Raw genomic sequence first — 17056 nt, forward strand, 5'->3', positions numbered from 1 at the left:
GACCAGAAAATAAACGTTTCTTACCTTCACAAAACAGCTGTTGTCACCTTAAGTTCTCCCTGGGGAAGCATCAGCTCCTCTCTTTTATATAAGTTCAGCAGAGAGCTTGAGCCCGCCTCTTTACCTTTCCACCCCTATTCTAAGTATTTCTTCAGGTAAAAAAAAACAGATAAGCAAACAAGTTTTTCATGTAGTCATATACTGTTGGGGGGGCGGGGGGGGGGGGGGGGGGGGGTATCTGTTTGGAATGTTTTAACCAGCTGAGTGTAACTGTCTAAATTAACCTAGTTGTTAAGTCACATTGGATGATTACAGATTGTCTATATGTGAGAGATATATAGCCTACTATGTTTTGTGAGAGAACATGAGGCCACCGAGTTTGTTTTGTCAAAACCTGGTCATTGTATTAAAATGACCAATTTAAAAATGTTTAAAAAATAAGTTAACCTGACCCCATCTATATTGTATCTCAGAAGTCCAGTTATCAGATAAAGCCGTTGGTTCCCAGAAAAATATGTTAATATACCATTAAAATCCCTTTAACTAGTCATCTTTTTACAATCTTATCTCAGCCGAGAATGATCCAGGACTGCATAAAATCAAATCCGACTGGGAATCAGAACTGGGAATCACCCTTTCAGACCAATATTGGGCAGAGGCACTCAAAGCCATCAACTCCTCTTCTTCCTGTGCAAGACTCTCCTTAATCCAGTTCAAAGTAATACATCAGGCTCATTACAGCAAAGATAGACTCAAAATTGTTCCCAGAACGAACATACTTCACGTGACAAGTGTCACCAGTCACCATGGGACATTGTCCCACATGTTTTGGACTGTTGGACATGTCCCTTAAGCTCTCAAATTTCTGGGAACACTTTTTCGCTACAATCTCTGAGGTATTACACATCAATGTAACCTCATCTGGCCAGATAGCCATCTTTGGAACCCCTGACGTATACCATTACCTCTAAGCAATGAAGCCGGTGATCTCATTCTGCTGTTGTTGTTCCATTGGAAAGGTATAGCATACCACCACCAACCTCATCTTGGCTACAAGATGTCATGCTCTTTTTGAAACTGGAAAAAAAAATCAAATTTACAATCAGGGGCTCAACTAACATTTTTTTTAAGTACTGGCACTAGTGGCAGCCTCTCATTACCCACTTTAACAATTTAGATTCAATCTGACCCTGGTACACCAGAACAATCTTATCACAAGTTCCCATCTTCATTTACAACTTTCCTCTCGTCCTTCTCATATACTTTCCCTTTTATGGAGGCATTGGCGGTTGTCCAACAAGATGGGGGCGCTATATATGTCAGACAGTTAGAGGCCAGGCCATACAGTATAGGGTAACTGAACTCAACAGAACTTCTGTTCTAGATGTCTCTTTTTCTGCCATTTCTGTTTGTTTGTTTTCATAATCTACGATATTAGGTTTCTGTTGTTTTTGAGTGGTGCCAGCCACTCCTACACTTGACCGTGTGTGTGGGTCCGTCCGTCCGTCCGTCAAGCTGCAACCAAGGATGCAACCAGTTACACTACTTCAAAGGCACCACTCTCTTCACACTGGGTGTGATTTCTTTTTTGTTTTTGTTTTTCTTGTTTTTGTTTCTTGTTTTGTTTGTTCTTCTTCTTTGAGACACACATACGGGTATTTCGGGGCGTGGCCGATACCGCCATTCCTTCACCGGGTGAAACTCACAGCTGTCAAGAATGGAATTGCATTACGGAACCTACACATTGTTAAATTTAATGGGTTTATTTCATTTCAACATTCAACATAATGGTGAAGTATTGTAGTGCAGGTCATTGCAACAACCACCGATCTTGTGAAAAATGAAAACAGGACCGCCAAATATTCTAAACCAGGGGTCTTCAATGTTTTCAGGCCAAGGACCCCCTAGCCGAGAGAGAGATGAAGCAGAGACCCCCTCTATATTTTGTATAAAGTTGTGTTTCAGATCAAACTTATATTTTACTTGGTCTGCACTTTTTTCCCTCTACACCACACCTGTTTGCCAAAAATAGCCGATCTACAAGCTCACAACGCCTCGCGCTTGTAGATCGGCTATTTTTGGCTAAAGTTCTCCTCAGAAAAGGGATGCTAGGGTTCAAGTGGTTAATGTAAAAAAAAAAATCCTATCACACTAAGATTTGGAGGCCCCCCTGTTGTAACTCTGAGGACCCCCTAGGGGTCCCGGACCCCCTGTTGAAGACCCCTGTTCTAAACATTCCATGATTTTGCCAATAATCAAATTCTTTGAGACGCACATCCAAGTTTTTGCCGGGTCAAACAACGGAATTCATGTGATCTCATACCAGGACATGACGTATGTGTAGGCAGAAGAATAATGTGTATTGGTGTGTTACTGTGTTCTATGTATGGTTCGTCATGTGAGAAAAGAAAACAAAAAAACGTTGACGCCTCACCTAAACTCAAATCACTTTAACCACTTTAAACTTATAGGCTATACTATTTGAAAATAGCCGATCTACAAGCTCTCAACACAAGCTTGTAGTTCTTCTATTTTCAAAGAAATCTATGAAGAAATTGAAAAATTTGGATTATTTGTTGAACATTTTAACAAGCACAATCTTGTATGGGGTCCCTGGCACAAACTATTTTCAAATGGGGGTCCACAGCTAAATATATTTGGGGGTCCTTGACATGAAAAAGTTTGAGAGCCACTGAGATAAAGGATTATAATGTTTTAATAACTCTCATAATAGGACTAAAAGAAGTACAATCAAAATATAGCTGCAAGCAGCGATAATACGGGGCCAGTGAGAGAGAGAGAGAGAGAGAGAGAGAGAGAGAGAGAGAGAGAGAGAGACATGGAAACGGAATAGATTGAAGAGAGACATGGAAACGGAATAGATTGATGAGAGAGAGAGATGGAAACAGAATGGATTGATTGGACATCTCAACCTATTGCCATTAAAAGGAATCGAATTCTCAACCTTCGGACTAATAGGCTGCAACGTTGATGTTGTCTGTTGAAGATCATAAACTCTTGCCTTCTGTCATGAACCAAGCCAACACTAAGATCACTCGTTCACAAACCATTTACCAATAGAGAAATTGTATGTCTCCTCGCAACCGAAAACAGTGAAAGCAGCCGATCTACAAGCTCAGAAACACGTTGCTATCTGAAAAGCTTTGAGCTTGTACAGTAGATCGGCTATTTTCAGAATGAAAATAGCCGATACATTGAAAAAACGTACTCTCAAATAAGCATTTCAGGTTATCTTTACCATTTGCACATGTATTCATTGATACAGTCATGTTGTTTGCAATTCAACTTAAATGAAGTCTGCACCAAGTGAGACTTGAACTGGCGACCTTGAGATTGTGAGGCACTCATTTAAGGGAGACGCCATTGGACCAACAGACAAGGAACTGTGAAAAAGGAGATCACACAGATGATACAGTTTCACGCAAATAGCTGAACAATCCTGGGTTTAAGCGTTTTTCAAACTGCTCAAAATTGCGGACAATCTAAGGGCGGAGCTTACTGGTCAAAGCGATAGATGTGTTCCTCATGAGTCAAGGCACAAGTGTAAGCAAGTTTCACGACTTTCGGCCAAACGAAGCATGACTTATGCCTGTTTAAAGTTTGCATTTTCAAAAAATTGCTATAGCGCCCCCCTTTGGCCAATTGGAGTGAGATTGGTTTCAGTGATATTTGGAATGACTCTCTACATTACTGCAAAATGTCAAAGAAATGTGAGTCTGCATATATGTGTTAGGGGCAGATGAATAATTTTCATAAAACTGCAATAGTTAAAATCTATGGAATCCTGGGATTTTTGAGCAATTTGCACAAAATTCTTTACACATGAACTTTGGACCTCTGCCGACATAATGATGGGAGCGGATTTTCCATAAGTGAAAAAATACAGAAGTTAGGAGCCAATGACTGTTTTTCATATAATTCAAAATGGTGGGAGATCTAAAGGTCAGAGGTCAAAAGTCAGACCACAAAAGTTGTCGGGCATGAAGAGACGCATGTGTGTATCGAAGTTTCATGGTTGTAGGTCAAACAGGGCATGAATTGTACCTGTTCGAAGTTGGCACTTTCAATTGAGTGCTATAGCGCCCCCATTTGACGGATGAGTGTGAGAATTATTTCTTGATAGTTTTTCATGACCATCTACCATATGGCCGAGTTTCGTAAAAAGCGTATGCACGGTTAAGCCAGAGCTGCCAAAAACAAGTGTTTTTCAAACTGCTCAAAATTGCGGACAATCTAAGGGCGGAGCTTACTGGTCAAAGCAATAGAGCATCGCAGTTGCGCAGAATCCGGGTGCCGGAAGTAAATACTCAATGCATTTTTCCCATTGACTTTTCCAAAAATATTTATATCAATGAATTTAAGCCTAGAATCAAGCCATCCAGGATTCTGGTGAATCATGACCATAAAACCTTTTTTTCTGTGATTTTTTAAAATGTTATATTTAATGATATGATATACTATGTTTAATAAATACCCTTTGTTTTGCCGTTTTCAAAAAAGTTTTTTCACAGAATCAAACGTTTTGTGGTCATGATTCACCAGGATCCTGGATAGCTTGATTCTAGGCTTAAATTAATTTATATAAATATTTTCGGAAAAGTCAATGGGAAAAATGCATTGAGTATTTACTTCCGGCAACTGGAAGTGGGCGGGAACTGCGACGCTCTATACATGTGTTCCTCATGAGCAGGCCTGGAATTTCGTCATTTTAGGGGCAAGGCCACTTGGCCTTTGGTGTTGTAATTTTTTTGAGGGCACAAAGGCCAAATGCCAGGGCAGGAAGGCCATCCAAAAAAAAAAGTGTTTAAGTCCCCGGAAATAATGCATTTAACTTGAAGGTTAAGGATTATTGTATTTTAATATATTATAAGAATTGTATAACTATCTGTGAAATATAACCCATTTATTTCACTAAATAATGTGTTGGCAAATGACCAATATTTAGTTATATAGGTCTCAATATGTCACATTCAGCCCTGGACTTCACTGACTGAAGTAGGGGTCACATTAATCACATTAAATTCACAGAATAATTAGGGGTCTTCAACCTTTTCAGGCCAGGGACCCCCAAACTGATGGGGTGATGGAGCAGGGACCCCCTACCTCGTAGGGTAGGGGGTAGGCTACTATATATATCATATATGTATAAAATTGTGTTTTATATTAATAATTGCCTGCTCCTACGCACAGGTTGACCCAGTAGGTGTGCAAAAGGACCTTTCTCAGGGGCGTCAATTGGGTATGGCAAGGCATGGCAGGTGCCATACCTTGGCTCCAGAAAAAAAAATCATGAATAGTAGCCTAATGCAGGTGTAAGACCAGACCGTTGTGTTTGCATTGTGTTATAGGTATAATGCATAGTTTCTATGCATTTCAGGGGTTTTGGGGGGGTTGAACCCCTAAAAGAAGGATAGATGTCCCTTATTTTAATCTCTGGGAGTTGGCAACCCTAACCTTGCCATACCTTAGCTTTTGCTGAACTGACACCACTGATCTTTCTCTACAAAATATGTATAAACATACCATGTTATTGTGCATTCCTTACTAAGCTATTAAAATATGTCATGTTATGTTTAAAGACAAATTTACATTTTTGGAAAAAAAAAGAAAAAAAAAAGTTTTTAAAGTTTTTAAAAACATTTTTTTTTAATCAAACAACAATTTCGCGGACCCCCTGCAGTACCTTCGCGGACCCCCTAGGGGTCGCGGACCCCCTGCAGTACCTTCGCGGAACCCCTAGGGGTCGCGGACCCCTGTTGAAGACCTCTGAGAGATTTTATGTATTTTCCCCACAAGTTATTTTCATTCAAATGAAATATGATTGAACTTGCACTAATAATGACTTTAGTTGATTTTCTCTCTCTTTAAAATATAGTATTTCTTAATTATTAATAATTACAGCTTGTAGATTGGCTATTTTCATGATTTTAAATAGTTTTTAAATAATAATAAAAAAGGAACATACAAGATTTCCACCTGAAAGCCATAATATATAGCCAATATATGGTTCTGTATCAGTATATTAGTCCGTTTTTGCAGATTTCATTCTAATTGGCTACTATGCCTGCATATGAATTTCATGGCCCTGGGTAGGTCACCCTGGCTTGGCGGAGATATGCCCTGTTGCGCACAAGCTCCGCACACTGCAGCAGCAGGTGAAAGCAATCACTTAAACGAGGGCTGTGTTGCGCACCAAAAAACTGACTAAAACTGTCACATTCTGCTGAAATTAACTTCCCAATTAGAACATTGTTGACAAACGAACAGATATTATGGATGTGGTTTGCAAAAGGATTTATTTCTTGTCCATCAGAGCGGTGAGGTCACTCTTTTGTATGATATTGATAGCCTACACTTTTAATTTGTTTGCAGTTATTCTGTTGCTTGCTTTATATTAAGACTCATAATTTGGGGATTTTGCTGTATTTTATTAGATGTATTCATCTATATTTTGCTGTTGAAAAAAACATCGGGGCACATCGGTCTGTAGGACTACAGAATCCTCTCTCTCTCTCTCTCTCTCTCTCTCTCTCTCTCTCTCTCTCTCTCTCTCAGGCTAGAAATCAAACCTACCATTGATTAATTCAGGCTGCGTTAGATTTATCTCCTGTTTGGCCCGGTAATGCTTTTGTGTCTATTACACTGTGTTGTGGGATTCCGAAGGTTCATAGGAGGCTTAAAATCAAACCTACCTACCACTGTGCATGTTGTAGCTGCGCAGCTCAACCAAAGGGACTGGTGACTAAAAAAAACGTATTGACAAGAAAATCGCGCAGAGGAAAAACTGTGAAATCAGTTGCTGGGCGCAGCTGGGGCACCACGGCCACTGTGGCCGTGAAGGCATGTCATTGTTCGAGGGGCACACAGCCAATGAGAGGGGCAACGACGGCCATGGCCGCCGTGGCCGCCGTGAAATTCCTGCCCTGCTCATGAGTCAAGGCACAAGTTTAACCAAGTTACACGACTTTCGGCCAAACGAGGCATGACTTATGCCTGTTTAAAGTTTTCATTTTCAAAAAATTGCTATAGTGCCCCCCTTTGGCCAATTGGAGTAAGATTGGTTTCAGTGATATTTGGAATGACCCTCAACCTTTCTGCAAAGTTTCAAAGAAATGTGAGTCTGCATGTGTGTGTTAGGGGCAGATGAATAATTTCCATAAAACTGTAATAGTTAAAATCTATCTCCTCCTGGGATTTTTGAGCAATCTGCACGAAACGTTTAACACTTGAACTTTGGACCTATGCCGACAACACCTTGGCAGCGGATTTTCCATAAGTGAAAAAATGCAGAAGTTAGGAGCCAATGACTGTTATTCATATAATTCAAAATGGTGGGAGATCTAAAGGTCAGAGGGTGAAAGTTGTTCAGCATGAGGAGACGCATATGTGTATCCAAGTTTCATGGCTGTAGGTCAAACAGGGCATGAGTTGTACCTGTTCAAAGTTGGCATTTTCAATTGAGTGCTATAGCGCCACCTTTTGACGAAAGATTGTGAGAATTCTTTCTTGATCGTTTTTCATGACCATCTACCATATGGCCGAGTTTCGTAAAAAGCGACAGCACGGTTCAGCCAGAACTGCGAAAAGTGGCAGAAGTGACAGAATAATGCCAATAACAAAACAGGTCCAGAGCTGAGCTCTGGCCCCGTAAATATCTTATTATTGAAGCAACACATAACAATGTCTCATTCATTCTTTATGTAAAATGATTTGGCCACTGTCTAATTCTGTTGCAAACAGAATCATTACATTTACATATTTATTCATCTTTTTATATTTCTTCATTGTGGGAGGGTGTTAAGGGGGTGTTCCGACCAAGCCCAAATAACCTTGCATAACCTCAGATAAAAATCCTATGTTATCTGAGTTATGTAACCGAGACACGTAAATCACAATCCAGATTTAGAGATTGAATACTAATGTTTTTGTTTGTAGACTGGCATCTGTGTGATGTTAGCTGTGTTGTGACCTGGATGCATGGACAAAAAGCAGCACATGTGGATGAGAGAGGAGTCCGCACACTCTTCTCTCCTCCAAATGTGACAGAGACTTACACTTGAGACTTCAGCAAGCCTCGGGGCGCACCCCGTCACCTCATTTAACACATTTCTCAGGTCAAAAGGGATTTGGTTGGCAGGTTGAAACTATCAGGATGAATGTATTGCCGTGGCTGTTTCTTTTTAAATCTTTCACAGCTTTTCTGTCCCAGTATGTATACAATCATATTCCTGTATAGACATACATGTCAAGTTCATATGGCAAAATAAAAGCCTGAGATTCGGACTCAAAGTTTGCTACTCTCACAAAGACAAGAGTGTCTTGGCCTTGCCTGTCAGAAGTTAGGCTACTATGGGCAAAACAAATGGACTCATGGATTAGTTAAGATGTGGATGCAGTCTCTGGTCCCACTCAGAAGAGGCCGGCCTCTGAAGGTGGTCTACGCAGGTGACAGCTGTTCGCTCAAGCTCCCCGCACTTGCATGCTGTGATGTCCGCCAGGCCCTACTTCTTCGTAGCCGATTTGAAGCAGTCGACCCCAGTGCATAGATGGTTCAGCAGGGTCCATTGCTGGCGTGGTAGACAGTGGCGGACGCAGGATCTCTTTATGAGTAAGGCCAGGCAAATACATGGTAGTTTTTTTTTATTTTTTATGTTTTTTGGGGGGTTTTATGACCTCAATTACACCCAAAAAATCTGAACTTTGAACATTCAGTGGATTTTCTGTGGTCTGGGGTTTTCTGAATAATTAGGCTGAAAAGTAATCTGAGCTTGGCCCTTCGACAGTGAGGTCACTGTCGATTAATCCCGCCCACTCTCCTCCTTGCCCCTCCCCTCCCCTATCCTTTCCTTTGGGGGGGGCGGAGCAGAGGCGATGATTGACAGGCAAACTCCCTCACCAGCGACACCCGCAGGCAAAGATTTATTTTTTCATTGCAGTTGAAAAGGCTTTAGAAATGTGAGAGAAAAACACCTGCCATGGATCAATGGAGTGGAATTTTTTGTTTAACTTTCTATACACGTTTGAAGGACCATGACAAAGACTTTTAATGTGTGGTAAAACTGAACGTCATGAAACCTTTAAGATAACAGTCAGCACTCCAAATGTTAATGTTTTACTGCAGTCATTTCATGCTGTGAGCAGGTTCGGTGCAGAATAAAACTATAAATTGATTAAATTCACAACATCACATCTATATTCTATTATTTAATTTAGTAGTTATTTAATTGTCTATGAGGTGGCTGCAATATTGACGTAGAGCTGAAGAGTTCTTTAACTATAGTTGCACTAACAACATTGTTGAGTGAGCAGCCATAGCCTACTATGTGACAGTGGTGGACAAAGTAGTCTAGTTGTTACATCCGAGGGTTATTTTCTTTATGGTTATATTCTTGTATGTAGTACAATAAACGGCAGTTCCACTGACTCCTGCTTATCAGCTCAGGGCCTATGTGGATGTGGGAGGAGACCTGGCTGAGGAGGAGGTGACATCCATCAGATTGGACCAATCAAGAGGACGCCTGTCATTATAAAAGAGCTGTCAACAGCTGTGCACATTCGCAGTGTGTAACATGCGATCAGTGCGGTTACATGCTGTCCTACTGAAAGTATCAAAAGTCAATACTCTGGGGGACTAAAAGTTTGGCACCCCCTCAGTATCATGTATAAACCTGTGAGTTGCACCCTGCTGTGAATGAACTTGCTTAAGTAGCATTGAGTAAAAGATAAGTGTTAAAAGTACTTCTGCACACAACTCTGTTGTGTTTTGTGTTGGACACCAGTGCCTGTTTATTGTACCTGTATTGTTTTTTTCTTCAGTTTAGATTAGGGAAATTAGATTAGATTAGGGAGTTGATGTAATTTTGATTTAATAGAGATTAGGTTAGTTTTCAAAAGAATAGGTAAGCATCTTATATTTCTTTATTGATTTTCTGCACGGTGGTCCCTTTACAAAGTTTATATAATTTAAAGTTAAGCGTAACGTACTTGTCTATATATATTCTGTCAGCGATCAGCAACAAAAAGGTCAAAACAATAAAGCTCATTTTCATACACCAACTTTATGTCGCAATCCTTCACTCCTAGACTAAGGGATTGTAACATAAATGGGGAATCGTCACTGTTGGTGGATGAATTTGAGGTTTTGAGATTTGGATCTTTTCTGTTAGAGCGTTTTTTGTGGGTTAATCGGTTTAAATGCCTTTGTGGCCGATCCTTCATTAGGCGTATTCGATGCCTGTAGAAAGGACGATTTATTGGAATTAGCGACGCACTATAGGATCACGGTGAAGGCAGGGGACGTAAAAAGTAAGATTAAGGACATACTGTTTACAAAGCTGGTGGACATGGGGGTGTTGGTGGTGCCAGCGAAAGTGGTAGTAGAAAAAGAAACTGGGGCAATAGAGCAGGGGGGGGGCCGATGTGGCAGAGGTAACTCAAGTAGGTGTTGAAGAGATGGTGTCCGAAAAGGGAGCTACGGCACAAATAAAGCCGCCTCAACACCGGGCCTAGATTCGAATTCCTCCTCTGACTCATCAGACACAACCAAATCCTCCTTGACTCGCTCCCGACTCAAAGTGCGCCTAGCACGGCTGGCAAAAGAAGAGCGGGAGAAAGTGAGGGAGAGGGAGGACGCGGTGCGGGAGAAAGCTAATGAAAGAGCTTTCCAGCTCGACCTCAAGAGAATTGAGGCGGACAAAGAAGTCCATGTGCGCCAACTGGAGTTGGAAGCGGAGCAAAGAAGGGCCGCCTCTCCAGGAATCCCCGGTACCACTGCTGCAACCACCATACACACACCCAGTCCCAGTCGAACAGGTATAGTCCCTCACGATCTAACAAGGCAAATTGCATTAGTTCCCCCCTTCCGTGAATCCGAAGTAGATTCATATTTTGGTGCATTTGAGCGAGTGGCTACTGCCCTCCGTTGGCCCAAAGACATGTGGTCCATAAAGACATGTGCTCCTAAAGCGTTGGCACAGCGATCGAGTGTTAACAAAAAGGGGGGGAAGGTAGCTGGTATTGTGAAGGATCAGTTAATCTTACCAGTCACCAAGGAAAGCCTAATTAAGGCACAACGAGGTGATCACACGTTGGAAAAGTGTTTTGATGCTGTACTAAGTATAGAGGATGTGAAAACCAAAACCAGGGGTTATTTTTGTGAAGGGGAATTGCTGATGCGCAAATGGTGTCCTCTTGGTTCCGAGGAATCTGACTGGAGCGCAGTGGTCCAAATTGTGGTCCCAGCTGCATACCGGCAGCAGGTTCTTTTTCTAGCTCACGATCATAATTGGGCTGGGCATTTGGGGATTACAAAAACGTATTCCCGAAAATACTCAAGCATTTATTTTGGCCTGGCCTAAAGCAAGATGTGGCACAGTATTGTCGCACATGCCCTACCTGTCAGCTGACAGGGAAACCAAACCAGACGATTCCTGCTGCGCCGCTCTGTCCGATTCCAGCCATTGGGGAACCATTTGAGCGGGTTATTGTGGATTGTGTGGCTCCCCTGCCTCGTACGAAATCAGGTAATCAATATCTCTTGACTATTATGTGTACAGCCACCAGATTTCCCGAGGCAATTCGTCTGTGTAAAATCACTTCTACCTCTGTGATAAGGGCTCTGACAAAGTTTTTTGCTACTTGGGGGTTTCCGAAAGTGGTCCAGACAAATCAAGGAACTATTTTTTTATCTAACCTGTTTGAGCAAGTGATGGAGACTTCGTCCATCCAGCACATCGTGTCCAGCGCATATCAGCCCGAGTCCCAAGGTGTGCTGGAACGATGGCACCAAACACTAAAATCCATGTTACGCAAATACTGCTTAGAGTCAGGAAGGGGTTGGGATGAGGGAATCCCATTCATGTTGTTTGCTGCGCGAGACGCAGTGCAAGAGTCGCTGGGTTTTAGTCCAGCCGAGCTAGTTTTTGGACACACGGTTCGCGGCCCTCTCAAGGTCCTCAAAGATCAGTTTATGGCCACTGGTGTGTCTCCCGAAACTAATGTTTTGGATTTTGTGAAGAAGTTCCGAGAGCGTCTTAACAAGGCATGTTCCCTTGCTAGGGAATATTTGAGTAGCTCTCAAGCAGTCATGAAGGAGCGTTATGATAGAACCGCCGTAGAGCGTTCTTTCAGTCCAGGTGACCAGGTTTTAGTGCTGCTGCCTATTCCTGGCTCCGCGCTGTCAGCCAGATTTTCAGGTCCATATGTGATTTTGGAAAAGCTTGGTAAAACAGATTATGAGATTGGTACCCCAGATAGACGACGTAAAAGTCGAGTTTGCCACGTGAACATGCTAAAAGCATTTCATGTCAGAGAGGTAGGATTAATGGTGTCTGAGCAAATATCCTCCTCTACGGGGTCCATCGAGCTCCAGGGTGAGTCTACTGACTCCCAGGCTCCAGAGGACGATGGATTAGTGTTGCGTGCGTCTCCAGCCCGCCCAACATGCCCGTCTGTGTAATTCAGAGATGTTGAACCAATTGCCCGAACATCTCAGTCATTTACTTCCTGATCACCAGCAGGACATAATTAGGTTAGTTACCGATTATCCTGTATTATTTGGAGACATTCCAACTCGCACTACCGTGCTTGAGCATGACATTGATGTGGGGCGCGCCAGGCCTATTAAACAGCACGCGTACCGCGCCAACCCCACAAAGCGAGCGCTCATGAAAAAAGAGGTAGAGTATCTTCTCACTCATGAGTTAGCCATGTCAAGTTCAAGTCCATGGAGCTCTCCCTGTCTATTGCAGGTTAAATCAGACGGTAGCCCTCGATTTTGTACAGACTACAGGAAGGTAAACGCTGTGACAGTGCAGGATTCTTATCCCTTACCTAGAATGGAGGACTGTGTGGATAATTTAGGATCTGCTGCATTTGTGACAAAGTTAGATTTGCTTAAAGGTTACTGGCAGGTGCCTTTGACGAAAAGGGCCTCTGAAATCTCTGCTTTTGTAACATCTGATCATTTTGTACAATACGATGTGATGGCATTTGGCATGTGTAACGCACCCACTACTTTCCAGCGTCTGGTCAATATTGTGTTGGAAGGGGTGCCTAACTGTAATGTGTATTTGGATGATTTGATTGTGTATTCCGCGGATTGGGCGGAGCACATGAAGCTACTTCACATTGTATTTGTATGAATGTATTTGTATGAATGAACTTGCTATTCACACATTTCTAAGTAGTAGTCATTTTTGAGTGGTGCCAACCACTCCTATATCTGACTTTGTCCGTGTGTCCGTCCGTATGTATGTCCAATAAACAAACATTGATGACAACATCAATACGGGGCTCTTCAAAGGCACCACTCACTTCACACAGGGTGTGATTTTTTTGTAATGATGGCTTGTAGATCAGTTCTTTTTTGAAACGTGACACCATCATACTAGACTACAGAGTTTAGGCATGGAGGTACTGTATAGGCTGTAGCTTCACAGACCACAGTGTCATAATTTATGTAGCCTACATCATACTGTACCATCTGGCCAGGATACATGTATGATTGAAATCATTTGGTTATGAATCGATTACTGTGGTTATTATACTTTAGATGTGCAATTGTGGTGCTCTTATCAGAACGTGGTACAAAATATTATCCATGACCACAAATGTAATGATTAGAATAGTCGAGATGGCAAAACAATTATTTCAACTGTAATGTTCAAAAAAATCATTTTCACAAAAAAGCTTGGGATTTCAATTTTCACTTCAGAGCAGCTAATGGGAGGATTTTACATTAAGTGAATCATAGATTTGAACTATATAGATGGAAGAGCATTAATGTTCATGACTAGATAGATGACTGCACTTTTGCACTGATGATAGACTTTTTTATGTATTTCAACAACTCCCAGTTTGAGATGAATTAGAACACAGATTGTTATTTGATATCATATTTGATCTCTGGGACCCCCAATGTACATTGTACAGTCTTCAGTGTTAATTTAACTCTGAGAGTGTACAAATGGAACCAAATGGACCCGTCCATTTGTACACTCTCAGAGTTAAATTACGGGTCCATTTGGTTCCATTTGTACACTCTCAGAGTTACAGACCCTCACAGGGCAATTTTGACCCCTGGTCGTCCCTTGACCCGACGTTGAGAAACTGGTGGCATTATGTATACTTAGGCTAAATAGCAGATCTACAAGCTCACAACGTGTCACTATGTGACACGTTGTGAGCTTGTAGAGCTGCTATTTTCCCCCAAAATAGTTAAAAGATGTGAAACATTTGGAGTTTAAAAGATTTTAACAACTCAAATCTTGTATGGGGGTCCCCTGGCACGGTTTGAAAAGGTTTGAGAACCACTGAATTAAACAGTAAGAGCCGGTCAGACGAGTCAGATTTATATTGATACCAAAAAGCATTGTATTATATAAATGTATGATTTGTTTGTTTTCCTTGTACACTCTGTTGTTGTGAGTGGATTGGAAAATCTAAAAGGCGCACCTGAATTGATAGAGAAAACAGCCGATCTACAAGCTCACAATGCCTCACATCATGTGAGCTTACAGATCGGCTGTTTTTGCTATTTTTGAAAGTTTTAGAAAATAAATTCAGATAAAAAACCTTAATGTTTACTTTATGTTCTCTTATAATCATCTACTTTGACCTTTAGCTGGTTGAAGGTCAGAGGAAAGCCACCCTGGACTACAGCAGGGCTGTATTAATGTTTACTTTACTTAGTGTGGTTCAACCAGACTATAGTAATAGATCATCTTTATTCTTTATTAGTGTGGTTGACTATAGTACTCTTCCGACTTTATTATTCATTCTATAAACTTTATTTTGGCGCGCTATTTCTCCCACAGTTTATTTTTCCCGCACTCGTGCCAAATGTCAAATTGACCGGCTTCACCGGGCCTCGTCTGCTTGTACTTTGCTAAGAGATTGGTTACATACTTTAATTGATATTGATTTATTAGTGCATTAAATTTACCCACCCACTTTAATGGGAAAATGAGAAAACTCCCATTCAAGTATTTTTTTTCTCGGAAACCGTAAGGGCTACAGCTACGACACTTGGAGGGAGGGTTCATAGTTTATTGCCAAATTATTTACAAAATAATTACACCATTCGGCGCTATAACAGCCCACTTTACGCTTTGGCCTATAACTCTTGAACCGTAGGCCGTAGAATAAAATTTTTCCCCCCAGATTCCTTGGGTCATAACGCAACTCCCCATATAGGCCACGCCCATTTGCGTCAGGATAGATTTTCCGCCTTTTTGAATTTTCTTTAAAACACACTTTTTGCTCCTTTTCCTACAGATTTTTTCCAAATCCCACAAAAATCGGTACACATGATCTCTTGAACCTAGCAATAAACATATCCAAACGGCATTTTGATAGTCCTTATACTGTTCGTCCGTAATTGGCTTCCAAAGTTAGTGGGAGTCGCCCATTTTACAAAGGATGCCAAAAATCACAAACGAAACGTCCGGTCAATCCCAAATTTGAATCACATGTCGAGGGTGGTTTACTCAACGAATCCCCAAAAGCATTTCCACTTTGATCCATAGGGGGCGCCACAAATGCGCAAAACGTAACCGTTTGATGCAAAAACATGATCTTTGGGGGGATCAGTTCTCTCAAAAAGAAAAGCAAGTGATCTCAGGAGTGACATGATGTCATTGGCCCGCTAAATTTGTGGGAGGGGCCTGTGTCTTTAGTGGAAGGGGCCTATTTCCTCAAATCAAAACGGCACGTGTCACGAACGCGGGATCCGATCGGCACCGAATTCGAATCGCACGTCGCGCGGCCTCTGACGGTAATCCTCCCGGCGTATTCCTCGCGTCCCGGCGGCCGCCTGCGACCTGCGACCAGCGCCGGCGCAACCACACTTTGCAATTTCCCAGAATTGCGACGCGTCTAGTTTGCCATCTTCCCACACTTTAATGACTCAGACAGAATGAAAAAACACTGCATATACTTTTTTCAATATTAACACTGTTGGCACCACCTCAATCATTTTTACTTTTACATTGGAGCACCTATTAATAATTGTCCAATGAATTCATGCCATGAGGGTTTTATCCCTTAAATGCTTAAAAGTGCATCAGTGTCCCTTTATTAATCATGGATGCAGATGTTTGAATAGTAATGTTTATTCACTTCTTCTATTGTTGGACACTTGAAACACTTGGCAAGCTTGTCCCATTCACTCGTGTACCAATACCTTCCCATGGAACAACACAAGGGCTTCAAGCATGCTGATAGAAATCACTTAACAATGAAACTATAGTAAATGAACAATGGCAAAGCCAAGAATGGAATCAGCCCACCATCAGTCCAAACTAGGCAGAATACACTTTTGGAATAAACACTGTGCAGGATATACTTTTCAATTCTTATAATATAATCCACCTGCTTTTGACACACACACACACACACACACACACACACACACACACACACACACACACACACACACACACACACACACACACACACACACACACACACACACACACACACACACACACACACGCACACACACGCACGCACACACCATAGACTGTATAAATGGGCACACACACACGCACGCACGCACGCACACACACACACACACACACACACACACACACACACACACACACACACACACACACACACACACACAGTGTTAGAGCCAATTTAGTTATTTATATTTTATTTACTGTTTTGGACACCCGTTGCTGCCCCCCGCTGCTTGAGCTATGCAATAGAACCCACAGGGTGCAGGCACCCCTTGATTAAGGAATGACAGACAGACTGTCGGGAGGACAGTTGGACAGGGGGAAATGTTTGGAGCTAGAGTGAGGACGGCAGCAAACAGTTTTTTGACCACAAATATAACTTGATTTAGAAAGAAGAAATTAGAACGTTTTTGTTTGTTACTTTGTACTGGACTGAACTTACATTTTTACTGATTTATTTACACCACACAGCGAAGCCGATCGTTTGATCGTTTTTAAGTTTGTTTTGTTAAAACAACGCTGTTATTACAACTGGACCCTTTAATTGTAAAGTGCGTCTCAACTTTAACCGT

The 17056-nt window shown here is 41.8% G+C and overlaps 1 protein-coding gene across 1 annotated transcript in view; it reads right to left on the reverse strand.

Moving 5' to 3' along the window:
* Positions 1 to 17056, reverse strand: part of LOC311044763 (carbonic anhydrase 4-like) — a 137315-nt gene that overhangs the window by 17138 nt on the left and 103121 nt on the right. The gene's annotated exons all lie outside the window — the stretch shown is intronic.

Source organism: Gymnoscopelus microlampas (assembly GCF_963454915.1).
Source record: "Gymnoscopelus microlampas genome assembly, chromosome: 5".
Lineage (NCBI taxonomy): Eukaryota > Metazoa > Chordata > Actinopteri > Myctophiformes > Myctophidae > Gymnoscopelus > Gymnoscopelus microlampas.